This window comes from Petaurus breviceps, unplaced genomic scaffold, assembly GCF_028583685.1.
Source record: "Petaurus breviceps papuanus isolate PSGF00001 unplaced genomic scaffold, PetGlider_PUasm1.0 490, whole genome shotgun sequence".
In the NCBI taxonomy this organism is placed as follows: domain Eukaryota; kingdom Metazoa; phylum Chordata; class Mammalia; order Diprotodontia; family Petauridae; genus Petaurus; species Petaurus breviceps.
Window position 1 is genome coordinate 7,905,514 of NW_027186352.1, and position 9,464 is coordinate 7,914,977.

The 9,464-nt window shown below is 42.1% G+C and overlaps 1 long non-coding RNA gene across 1 annotated transcript in view; it reads left to right on the forward strand.

Moving 5' to 3' along the window:
• LOC138172123 (uncharacterized) overlaps positions 1 to 83 on the forward strand; it is a 1,064,577-nt gene extending 1,064,494 nt beyond the window's left edge. Inside the window, exon 2 of the long non-coding RNA XR_011171054.1 lies at positions 24 to 83. This is a non-coding gene — a long non-coding RNA (uncharacterized lncRNA). The remainder of the gene's footprint in view (positions 1 to 23) is intronic.
• Positions 84 to 9,464: the final 9,381 nt, after the last annotated feature.

Below are 9,464 nucleotides of genomic sequence, written 5' to 3' on the forward strand. Positions count from 1 at the left end.
GTACTAAAAACAAAAATAGAGAGAAAAAAAAAAAAAAAAAAAAAAAAAAAAAAAAAAAAAAAAAAAAAAACAAAACACGAAAAGCAAGAGTTTGAAATAGTAAAATAAAAAACTGCTAAAATAAAACCATCTGAACCAAATCATGTTTAGAATCTTCTCCTAAATTCAGCCCCAGAGCAAGGCATCGCCTTCAAAGTTATTTTTGTATCAGCAAAAGAAACCCAGTCTGAGCCTTTGCTTAGAGAGGGAAGCACTCTGTTAAATAACACAAACCAGGCTGGAGAAAATGATGCTTTGTCAAGGAATGAAATTTGGTCCAAAAAATTAAGTAAAAACCAAGAGGAACTTGACTCACAGGAAAGAGAAACTCTAGCTCTAGAAGACATTACACCCTCAAAGAGACCAAACCTTCCAACAAAAGTTCAAAGCATCTATGTAATATTTTGTTTTATAATACTTCTTTTTAATGGGCATACATTTTTTGCTAAAATGGGCATACATTTTTCTCATAGGTTTAGAAGTTCAGCTCTCAGTACTCTATAAGATCATCTAAAAATCATATGACTTTGGAATGAGGCAGTATGTGTGTTGGCTATCTAAGGCAATATGTAAGGTAATATGAAATAAAACTGGAATATGTTGAGCTTCCTTCCTAACAAAGCAAAAATTTTAAATGAGCCCAGTAAAAGCAGTGTAGGTAACCAACTTTGCTTTTAAGTTTAGTTATTTTCAAATAAAAGTGAAAAAGCAAGCATTTCTCATGAATTGTCGTGAGATAATCTTGTTGATCCAAGTATTATCACACTTATATTAACATACATTTAGCTTGGATATATAGAAGCTAAATTTCTGGATAACTGAACCCCCAACTCTAATCTTTAAGCACTAGCTTTAAAAAAAAAAGTTTGACTACTATAGAAAATTGGTAAAAATCTCTTACACACTTGAAGACCAATGTGATGGATGGAATGGCCACAGTCATCACAGACCCATTGTCACTATTTTAGAATTTTCTCATGGATATTTGCCGTCCTTCCCATTCATCCCTCCCCCGACCTCCTTGGCTGCCAATAAAAAAACACCTTTTAGAACTGTGTTTGTAAAGAGAGAGCAAACTCTGATCTCTCTTTCTTTAGGGTTCTGACACCTGTTCTAAACAGTTGCAGGTGCTAGATCAATGAGATTTTTTTTGCCATGATGTTCATCAGAATCTACCTTTTAAATCACCCATCCTGAAAGCCCTTAAGCATCAGTTAACTTTAATTTCTATTTACAATTGTCTGGATATTCAAAAGGACCTTCCTTGCTTTATGAAAATATTCCAAGAATTCATTATTGTTGTGAGAATAATGGACCTTACAGACTTAATCCATAATTTCCTTTATGTTTCCTTCACTGCGCAGCCAGCGCTTTGTTTGACTGTCCATAGGCCACCCCCACACATTGATTGCAATGGTCCAGATGCAGAGCCTTTGAAGTGGGTGAGACCTGTTCTGGTTTGTGCCACAGAGATGATTTTCCAGAGCCAGTAGGATTAAAGCAGAGAGGGAAACCAGAGTCTTCAACTGGCCTAATATTAGAATATGGGAAATCTGTCAGAATTATGAATGCAAAATGAATCATTGAATAGTCCTTGTATTTATGATGATCTCTCATGATAGGGATTTTAACATCCCAAGAATGTTTACTTATTCCCATATTTTATCTAAATAAATCCTGTTGTAGGAAGTTCAAACCCAATGTTGTTGTTTTTAATTTAGCATTTCCTTTTGTCTATTTAAAAAAATGTTATGAAGTTATCCAAGTCCATACAAAAGTCTTGAGAGGTTTGCCCCAAAGTAGCCTGTCGTGATGTTTAATATGTTTTAGGTTAAATTTGTGATATTTCTTGCAGATCTTTCCTTTTTTATTCTTTGAATTGAAAAAAGAAACTATTAAACCCAGACCAAGCATGTTCTCTTGTAGAATTTTTGTGGAAAAGAACACTAGGCTAAGGCATTTAAAAGGAAATTGGCCTTCAACTGTTGTTGTCAGATAATGGGACTGTTTTTAAGTAACTTTGTAATTGGAAAAGTCATGATCTATCAGCTGTTAATACATGTCTACAAGGTAAATATTTACATGCATCTTCTAGTGGGTTGTTTTTTTTTTTTTTGGGTTCTAAATAGAATAACAGCAATGAGGCTGCAAAAAAAAAAAAAAAAACATTTCTGAATAATCAAGAAACCTAGAAAATGGAATGTCCTTATTTTGCAAAGAGAAAATCTCCTCCTTCGGGAGATGGGCTCCAAGCAGTCACTGACCAATTATCAGCCATATACTATTACTCAGCCATATCTGAGTTTCCATCCAGGGTGGGTTCATGGACCCGCTTACTTCAATTTGGCTCCAACCCTCCAAGTGGTAGGCCCTACAATTGATGTAAATGCAGGCACCACTTTACCCCCTAGACTGGCAGAGCTCAGACCAAGTGCTATGCAAAGCCTTCTCCCCAGGCAGACCTTAGTTTCCCCAACCTGGACAGGAGAGCTCAGAGCTTCACTTGGGAGACTCCCCGAAGTGCCTCCGTATTGAGAGCCCTGGAACTGAGCTCAGTTTACCCCTTGGGGCACGGGATGCACTCGGGGCAGCAGTCACCAGCCCAGTGCCCCAGTCGCGCCCTTGGGGCTGGGCTCCCGTTGTCTCCTGGGTTTGGGGGGGACCAGCCTGGACGGCATCCCAAACGTCAGCGCTGACGGACTCCAGCTTCTCTGACAAAGTCTATAAAGGTAACCCCCCGCCGCCCCCTCGGCACTGTGTCCTTGGACAGGTGAGTTCAGAAGGACGCAGGGCGGCTGGAACGGGGATAAGAGGGGTGGAGGCTCGCTCCACCATCCTGGGGCGGGGCCCAGGGATCGCGAGTCTCCGCCTCTAGCCCCCCTGCTCCGCCTCCCACAGCCGAGAGACCACGCCTCCGGTGGCGTCCATTGGTCCCGAGCCCAGGTGTTCCGGCCCCTCACAAATCAAGCTCTCGGGGGTCCGAAAGTGAACTGATGTTTTGAATTGAATTCACGGGCTGGGTCTGGGAATACTGGAGAAGAAGTAGGAGGGGGAGGAGGAGGAAGGGAGAAGGAAGGGGAAAGGAACTAGGAGGGGGAGGCAATGCAGGGAGTAGGGAGGAATAAGAGAGAAAGGAGGAGGAAGGGAGGAGGAGGTGGAGGATGGGGAGGGGGAGAGGGAGGACCCGTGATGTCCCGTCCTGTGGTGACCTGTCACCTGCCCCCGGTTGTCACTCCAGGTGCCTGGCTCACTGTCCCCGCTCTAAAAAGGCCATTGAAGGGCGTGTTTGGGCTTTCTTTTGCCCCCGTGAATCATTCACAAGTGTTAGTAAATTGTTTCTTGTGAAGTGGAGCATCCAATGAAAATTCTCTTTCAGGTTTTTATTCTGATGCGGAAAATGGATCCTTTTGGATAGATTACTGTTAATGAAAGGTCAGGGACTGATGCTCACCGGTGTCCGTTAAACCAAACAACGTGTTGGTTTGGAAGGTGGGAACCGAGCATCTTCCTGATCTGTACTTTGGGGAATAAAGAGGTGTCCTGCCCGGAGGGAGCCGTCCGCTGCAGGGCTGGGGACCACGAAACGTCCTTTTCCATCTCTGCCCCAGGGCTGCATCCCTCTCACGTGGTAAAGAGATTTTAACATTAAAAATCTTCACCAAACTGTGTGATCTTTATAAAAATAGTACACAATTAAGGAAGCCTCAACTTTCCCCCTTTGTTGGGAAGATGCCAAACTTACAGTGTTGGCAGGGACTGAACCGTTTGATGCATTTTCTAAATCTTGGTGTGAAGCAATAAAGGGGGGATTGAGAGTGTGGACCAGTGTTTATGAAAAGCAGGGAAACCTGCACCTGACCGGCCTAAGCCTCACCCTTTAATCAAGTTCAAGGCCCAGAGCACCTGGTAGTGGGAAATCTCCCTGCCATGTAGGAGAGGAAGGCTTCGCTGTTTTTAGTGGCATGTCCTGGATGAATTATGTCCAATTTCACTTGAGGTGATAGTAACACATTTCCCCAAGGGAACTCAGTGTGCATGCAGCCTCTGACCTTGGAAAAGACACCCACCTTGCAAGGTGCTGTGCAGAGGTCTCATATATTCCCGTTTTGCAGCTGAGCATATTCTGAGGCAGACAGAAGGGTTAAGTGACTATGAAACTTGGAGGGTCTTCCTGACTCCGGGATAACACTTATAATCACTATTCAGTGATCCCGGATTCCTAAATCACCTTTATGAGATAATTTTAACAGTACTAGGGAAGGAATTGAGTCAGTTTCTTTCTCTGACATCGATAAAGATTTGTAATGCCAAGCAAAGGCAACTTCCCAAGGTTCAAAATACCAGCGTAGCGGCTCTCCATTTTATTCAGTGACAAATTAAGAATAGAGAAAAGCAAAATACAGCATAATTGAAAATACAGCATTCACCAAGTGTAATTCAGCGAAGTACTACTCCATCCCTGGGCAATACATTCATTTAGTCAATCACAAAGGTCCTCTTCTCAAAAGAAGATTAGTTTCCAATCATAAACAAAGTCCATTCATTTGGTCAGTCACAGAGCACAAAAGAGTAAAAAGTTTCCCACCCTTGGATCACAACTGAACAAACCATCTACCCCAGAGTTACAACAAGTTACATTTAATACCCAAAGAGAGGTCTTTTCTTCATCTTGACCCGAGGCAAGTTCTCAGCAATCTTTGTTCCTGGGGAGACAAAGCTTAGCAAGGCCACAAGACACATTGCCAGTGTCCTCATTAATTCATTCTCTGTCTGCAGAAGAGTCCTAGGACCCCTGAAAACATTAGCAAAACCCTCTTCCAGGATTTCTATAAACATACAACAAGAAAATCCTTCTTCAGGGCTTCTGAACCAACAGCAAGGTTCCAGGACCTCTGCAACAACAGCACTGTCCTTCACCAGTGGACAGAATTCTCTCTCTGTCTCAGTCTCAGACAGTCTCAGGACCCCTAAACCAACAGCAAGGTTCCAGGACCTTGTAATGCGAATGTAAATTTTAAAGATCTTCCCTGCCCCTAGGCTAAAGTGCAGCAGAAGCCTGGGGAGGGAGGCTTGTTTTTCAGTAGATACTTTTTGATTGGCCAGTGGGTCAATAAGGTTGTTACATTCTCTGAGCCAGGAGAAGGCTATATAAGCCCTGATATGTAGCTTTGTTTTGGGACTCACTTTGAGAAGTGTTCTGTGATTTGATCTGAATTCTGGGAAGCCGTTGTTGAGAGTCCCCCGGCTTTGAAAAACCCAGAATGTGGAAACCCAGATGTTGACTGGGTATGGATGTAATGGTTGGACAGTTTGGAAATCTGTCTACTTGATGTTTCTGTCTTGATAATTATGCCTGTATACTTTGAGGTTCAGGGTGCTGACCTTTTCTCCTGAACAAGGTAAACGATATATGTCTGACTGATTAAAGTAAGCTTGGTAACCCATTTTGAGTTGCTTTCCTTTAACAAAGCAGATCCAAGAACCTGTGGTAGCTGCAAACCCTGAGGACGCTTGGGGTGCTTGCTGCTACAGACCTGTACAACAACAGCACTGCCTTCACCAACAGACGAATCTGGCAAAACAACATCAAAAAAGACAAAGTACCAGCATCACAGCCAGGTCTCCTCAGTCCTCAGCAGCTTGCAAAAGTCCTCAGCAGTTCGAACTGGCCCTCAGCAATCCTCTCCATCTCTTTGCCTCCACAATGCTGCTTCCAAAAAATTCTTCTGCCTCTCTCTCTCCTTCTTCTGCCTCTCTAAATCCATGTCACCAGCTCCTCCCAGTTCAGCCCTCTCTTTTTACATCAACAAGTCCATCCCACAAGTGGGATTCACAAGCTCTGGGTTTTAACACTCAACCAAGCAATACAGGGGATCTTTAAATTCCATTACTATTACAAGATTAAAGCAACTTTGCATAGCAATCAATAATTATTAGGATAGGGACACACACACAGTCACACATACACACACAGAGACACATACACCAATATCAGCCAAACTTGATTGCTCACTGTAATGTAATGCCAAGGAAAGGCAGCTTCCCAAGGTTCAAAATACCAGCATAGGGGCTCTCCATTTTATTCAGTGACAAACCAAGAACAGAGAAGATCAAAATATGACATCATTCAAAATACAGCATTTACTAAGGGTGATTAAATAATCTCCAAGGACTACCCCACCCCAGGACCTTCCATTCATTCAATCAATTACAAAGTCCCTGTTCTAAATACTGCTCCACCCCTAGGCTGTACCTTCATTTAGTCCACCACAAAGCCCCTCTTCTCAAATGGAGATTAGTTTCCAAACATAAGTAAAGGACATTCATTTGTTCAACCATAGAACACAAAAAGGTCAAAAGTTCCCCACCCCTGGATCACAATTGAATCTACCCCAGAGTTACATCAAGTTTAAGCACAGCACTTAATACCCAAATGGAGGTCTTTTCTTCATCTTGACACGTGGCAAGTTCTCAGCAATCTTAGTTCCTGGGGAGACAAGGCTTAGCAAGGTCACAAGATACATTGCCAGTCCCTTCATTAATTCATCCTCTGTCTGTAGAACAGTCCTAGAACCCCTGAAAACATTAGAAAAACCCTCTCCCAGGATTTCTGTAAACATACAATAAGAAAATCCTTCTTCAGGGCTTCTGAACCAACAGAAAGGTTCCCAGACCCCTGCAACAACAGCACTGTCCTTCACCAGTGGACAGTATTCACTCTGTCTGCAGGACAGTCTCCAGACCCCTGCAACAACAGCACTGTCCTTCACCAGTGGACAGTATTCACTCTCTGTCTGCAGGACAGTCTCAGGGCTTCTTAACCAAAAGCCAGGTTTTCCAGGACTTCTTCAACAAAAGGACTGTCTTTTACCAGTGGACAAATCTGGCAAAACAACATCAAAACAGACAGACAGAGTACCAGCAAAACAGCCATGTCTCCTCAGTCCTCAGCAGCTCAGGGGGCAGGTCTCAAAAGTTCAGGGCAATTCAAAGTGGCCCCCCAGCAATTCTCTCAGTCTCTCTCTCTGCCTCCACAAGGTGCTGCTTCCAAAAAGTTCTTCCGCCTCTCTCTTGTCTCTCCAAATCTACATCACCAGCTCCTCCCAGTTCAGGACTTTCTTTTCACATCAACAAGTCCATCCCACAGGTGGGATTAACAAGCTCTGGGTTTTAACACAATCAGTTTGAAAACCAAGCCAATACAGGGGAATCTTTAATTGCCATTACTATCACACTCACTTAACCTGGTCTCCTAAAATCAGCAAGGAACTCCCCTTTCCTTGTGTTTCCAGTAGGGTCCCTTGTTTTCTTAGATATTAACAATTTGTTAGCCAACATTTTTTACAATTTTCTCAAAAAAAATTTAGTCACACTTATCTAACCAGTCCATTCTCAAGGAGATCAACAGGGAGTGTTAAGAAGCCAGAATTCTAATTTCCTGAAATGAAAATGAAGATGGTTTCTCTCCCAACTTTTAACTGCTTCAACTTTGAAAGCTTGCTTTGTGTGGGGCCCAGTTAGCATTTAGTACAGCCTGGCACACAGTAGGCATAGGCATTTGTAAAACCTATTTGTCAATTGTTTAAATACTACTCACATTAAAAAAGAAAGAACTTTTCTCTCCAATGTCCTGTACTATCCAAGCAATAATGCAAGATTGAATTTAAAGAAAACTTGAGAGGCAAGTATGTTTTGGCAAGAGATTCATTTGGCTTCATAGACGTATTTCAGTTTTACTTACTAATATTGTCTCATTTTCAGGCTGTATTGATTAAATTCTGCAAATCCAATTCAGTTAAAACAGTTTCTCCCATATCTGCATATGTATATTAATATCTCATCTCTACAATAAGCTGATCTTCCTTCCTCTACCAATCACATATCCCTTCCCACATCATTTAAGCATTTCTCTCAACATCTATGTTCTAGGACACTGACCTGTGGGTGGTTAGGTTGAAAAACAAAGAACGTTCCTCACATTTGAGAACGTAGCACATGGATGGGAGATGAAAGCATGTAAAACAACAAATAGTATCCAGAGATCACTGCTAAGCACATGTAAAAATGTATTCAGGGTCATTTTAGAGGAAGGGGACCAGCCTTCTCAGGAAAGGATAAGGGAGAGAGTGGGCAGTCAGTCTTATTTCTCCTGAATTTAGAAGATTTTTATACTCTTTTAAATATATATGTATTGTTCCCTCAAACTCATTTCCCAAGTAGAGAACTACCGCCCCTTCTACCTTCCCCATCTAAATTGCTCTCTATCAATTCTTTCTTTTGCACCCCAAATAATTACTCTTTTAAGCTGTTCTTTAATGATTTTACTTTTAAAATTCATATCACTGTCTGTCCTAAGTCCCTTCTGATGCTCCCCTCACCATGACTGTTACTGTTCATCTACACCTGTATTGTACCTTGATAAAGACCATGCATTTGTAAAGAGTGAGAAGAAATAGTGGTGACATGAGAGGTAACATGAGTGGACTCAGGTAAATGAAGCCAGTCTGTATTCACCAAATGGACCATGCACAGGCACTGAGGACCAATTCCTTGGAGATTCATCATCCTAAGCTTATTATTGGGTTACTACCCCGCAGAAGAACTGGTGGTCACAAAGGTGTCAAAAAAAAAAAAAAAAGACAAGACTTTTAAGTTTAATTGTATTTGTGCATGGGGAGATAGGACTTTTTGCTATTATCTTCACTCAGGCCCAGCTACAAGGCTTCATCATGGAGTAGGAATGACCCCTGGTCCACACAAGCTCTAATATATTCTATACCAAAGACCCAATTTTATCCCCATGTTACAAATGACAAAACTAAGTGACCTGCTCAGGTTCAACCACACAGCTGATTAGTTATCTGAGGTCAGATTTGAAGTTAGATCTTCCTGGTCACTCTCTAAGCAGGCATTTTTCAGAAGAAATCTAAGCTCTCTGAGCAGTCATATGGAAAAAAAAAAATGTTCTTAGTAAATGTCAGCTAGAATCATGTGGCGCTTCCTTCTCACTTCACATCCATCAAACAAATGAAAAGGGAAAAAGAGGAAGATGAACAACATGGAGATATTGTGGTGAATCAGGTATGTTGTTGATGGCACTCGGTCCAGCCATTCCCAAATAAATCAGAGGAAAGAGGAATGTGTTCGAAAGTATCAAAGCAGGCTTTTTGTGGGAGTCACAAGTGGGATGAAAGATGTCGCCCTGCTGGGGAAGGTTAAACATCTGGGATGTGAGTGTAATTTGGGGAGGGCAAAATGGGGAAGGTTAAACATCTGGGATGTGAGTGTAATTTGGGGGGGCAAAATGGGGAAGGTTAAACATCTGGGATGTAAGTGTAATTGGGGGGGCAAAATGGGGAAGGTTAAACATCTGGGATGTAAGTGTAATTGGGGGGGCAAAATGGGGAAGGTTAAACATCTGGGAT